Source organism: Sinocyclocheilus rhinocerous, unplaced genomic scaffold (genome assembly GCF_001515625.1).
Source record: "Sinocyclocheilus rhinocerous isolate Xijiao unplaced genomic scaffold, SAMN03320098_v1.1 scaffold389, whole genome shotgun sequence".
Lineage (NCBI taxonomy): Eukaryota > Metazoa > Chordata > Actinopteri > Cypriniformes > Cyprinidae > Sinocyclocheilus > Sinocyclocheilus rhinocerous.
In genome coordinates, this window is record NW_015652151.1 from 313378 (window position 1) to 317638 (window position 4261).

A 4261-nucleotide genomic window follows, 5' to 3' on the forward strand; every position below is an offset into this window, starting at 1 on the left:
AGGACATCGATTTCATACATGTCCACTGTAGAGGACACCAGGACTTAAAGCATGTTTATTACACATTTTGGGAGACACAACAAATGAATAGAGAAAAAAATTTATATATCAATATTCCTATGAAATATTAGATATTATTATTAAAACCTGGCCAATTATTACTCCCATTATTGCACTTATTTTTTTCATTCTATGTGTCCCCAAAAACACATTAATATGCAAATTAGATACAGTTTATAGATACATTGTATGTAATGGGAAAACTCGTTAATGGCCATTTTACACACGTTTTGCATAAATAAAAATGGTCTTTAAAAATAGCTTTCATAACATAGTTGAAAATCATCTTTATATAAAATTTGGTAAAAAAAAAAGAAAATTGATTTGTGATTAAAACAAAAATCCCACTGTTTTTGCCTTTTCTTGTCTAATTATGTCTTTTTATTTAAAAAAAAACAGGACTTTTTAAAGCATAAAATAGCATGACATATTAATAAAATATAATTTTTCAAAAATGTTATTTTTCAAATTCAGAAATTTTCAGGAGGACTAAAATAACTAAGACTATATATATAAAGTCTTAGTTATTTTAGTGTATCAAGTTTTTTTTTTTTTTTAGCAGCCATTTTATTAGGGTTTTTTTTTCATATCTATAATTTTTTTTCAGTTTTTGTGATTTTATTACATCAAATTAAACTAAATTAAAATGTTGCCTTGGCACCTAGCTAAAAAAAACAAGATTAAGTTTTTTAATATATATTTTAATTTATTTTTGCCATTTGTTTTGCAAGTGTTTTTGCCATTTTATTATTTTTTATTAGCCATTTTATTGGTCAGTTTTAGTTATTTTAGTACATCAAGGCAAGGCAAGGCAAGTTTATTTATATAGCACATTTCACACACAATGGTAATTCAAAGTGCTTTACATAAAAGAAAAGAAAATAATAATAAAAAAATATATAATCACAACAATAAAACAAGGAATTTAAAAACTTTGAAAATGATTTAAAAATTAAATCATTAAAATGAATTTAAAACAGTTAAGAATAGACCATTACAATAGTTAACCCTGCTGGTGATAAAGGCATGAACAAGTTTCTCCAAGTCTTGACTGGAAACAAAACATCTAATTCTTGCAATGTTTTTGAGATGATAGTATGCTGATTTAGTTACTGCTTTGACATGACTACTGAAACTAAGGTCTGTCTCCAGAATCACACCAAGATTCCTGACTTGATTTTTAGTTGTTAGACCCCTAGAGTCAAAGTAACTTCAGTTTTCTCCTTGTTTAACTGAAGAAATTTCTTCAGTTAAACAAGGAAAACTAAATAAAAATCAGCAATTAAAAAAATGAATTTTGTCAACTTTATTACATGCTAAACACACCCACATCACATAACTAGTGGTCACTGTTACACATTGTCAGCTCTAAATGAAAATGAATGACTTTTGGTTGCTTTGTGACCACAAAACACTCCTTATTTTCTGTGTCATCAAATGGAATTGCAAAAACAATGTTTTCAGTTTTCAAACAGGTTTCCCTAAACATCCTGCCATTGGTCCGACAAACATATATATCACATCATTGGTTGAATCAATGTGATTCTCAAACAAACAGATCAATGTTTTGAAGGTGTCACAGTGTTCCACTTTCCTTGGTTATAATTATGTTGTCTGCATATTAATCTGGCTGTATTTTTTTTAACATCCAAAAACTGCACACTGCAGCTTTAAGATGAGTTTTTATGAGTCTCTAGGATCTGCAGCTGCAAGCATCATCAGCGTTACCCTCCAGATCGACCGAACGGCTCGATTCAGCGAACCTCTCGGGCCCGAAACAGCTATGCAAGGTCAATTCTGTTAGTCGTTGCATTTCATATTATACTGCATTCAGAGCTTTTCCTCTGAGAGCTCTGTAACAGAGCAAACCATAAACTGCTCTCTTCTATATGTGCTTTTTCTCTTTCAGGTCGACTGCTGTCAAGGGAAGCTTCATGCAGTTCAATCTCAGACATTCAGTGAAGCCGTACTGAGTGCTGAAGTTTGTTACCAGTAATAACATGAGCATATTCACATTTATATGTGCATGCATAAAGTATGTTTCTGTCCTTACCGCACACCTTCCTGTATTTCTCCTCTTTCCTGTCAAAATTAGCCTGAAATGGCAATGTTAACCATTTACCTTCAGTAATCTGACGCATTTCTGAGTGAAACAGCTTATCCAATTGTATACATGTTATTTTATGATATATTATTATGTAATTATATATTACTGTTATACAAATTTGTATTATTATTTTATGTCTTATTATATTTTAAGACAATTGTTATTCCATTGAATAGTGCGCACTGATGAATCGTTCAAAATGAGAAAAGTAACATGGATTTAGCAAGTAAAAGGGTTGATTTTGAAATTTAGTAACATAAAAACAGCATTAAATTACATTTTTATGAAAACTAAACTAAACTGTAACAGCTTATCTAATTTTGCTATTTTTCAAATATATAATATATATAAAAGGTGTTATTATATTATTTAATATATTATATTTTGATGCTTTTACGAGATAAACAGGTTATCTAATAAGATTTTTTTTTATTTTATTATATTTTTATTTACTTAATTTTATTATTAATATTATACATTACATACATATACATTATATATAATTTGTATTATTATTATTTCTAATAGTAATAATATATTAATTTATTATATATTAGTAATATATTTTGATGCATTTTTTGTGAAACAGGTTATCCAATGATATTTCTTTATTTTATTATATTTATTTTTTCTTTACTTTAGTAACTTCATTTTTATTTTAAGACTATTATTCCATTGAATAGTGTGCAGTGACGAATCATTCCTAAGATGAGTAACACGAATTTAAAAACGGAAGACATAAACCGCATTAAATGAAGTTTTTATGAAAGCTAGAGTAATAAATGTGAGTGTTCTCAGCTCCTGAAGTCACACAGGTTGAGTTAATGAGCGCAGTGTGAGATCAGAGGTGTGTGACGGCGTAAACAGCGCTGATATCTGCTCACAGGAGGTTGATTACACTGTAATTGATGGGGTCCATCAGCAGGATAAGTGCGTTTCCAGTAATTAGTCCAGCTAAATTAATGGCAGGGTTTCATTATGCTACCTTTCATAAAGTTCTGTAAATGTATTGCCACATACAATCATTAGATCAACTTCAGCTCTGGGCTGATATTAGTTATGTTAATTGCACTTTTGTGAATAGTTTTGATTTCCACTCAGGGCTGATCAATGTTCCCCTCGTTTGTTCATCACAATTACGGGAAAGAGTCTGGATCAATAATATTTGATAAGTTTACTAAATTATTCTTCCTGGCTCCAAAAATGTAATTTATGGATTCTGAACACACGTCCTGTGTTATACTGATTCATAACGCTTCATTAAGGAATAATATAACAGAGCAAATACACAACCAGCAGACCCAAAGCTTGAAAATTATTATAAGTAAAATATGCACAAAAAAAGTGTTTTTTCATGATTTAGCTGCAGAAGCAGAGATAAATCCTTTAATTTGTTGTGCTGCATGTTAAACGTGTTTCTTTTGACTCCTCTCTGGATATCAGTCTGTGACATAAATGTTCAATTTTCCCACTTTAAAGTTTGTGTGAATCGCTCACGGTAATAACAACAACATGGACAGACATAAGGGAAAATATTAGCAATAAAAAGTCAGTTTCACAGCTGTTTTGGGATGATTAATAGATATGGCACATGAATCAGTCTGTAAATAATGACAGTTTTCATTCAAAGGAATAGTTCAGCCAAAAATGAAAAGTTCTCAGGCCATCCAAGATGAGTTTTTCTTCTTCAGATTTGGAGAAATGTAGCATTGCATCACTTGGATGCTCTGCAGTGAATGGGTGCCGTCAGAATGAGAGTCCAAACAGCTGATAAAAACATCACAATAATCCACAAGTAATCCACACCACTCCCGTCCATCAATTAACATCTGGAGAAGACAAAAGAAACAAAAGCTGTTGCTAAAATAAGAGTTCTGTATACAAAATATTGCTTCCTCCAGTGAAAAAGTGTTCTGGTCTGAATCAGGAGAGAAATCTGCACAGATCATAAATTTGATGAAGAAACAAACTCATCTACAAACTCATGGCCTGAGAGTGAGTACATTTTCTGCAAATGTTCATTTTGAGTGAAATATTCCTATCATTAGCAGAGTTGGGGGTAATGGATTACAAGTAATCAGATCACTTTTTTCA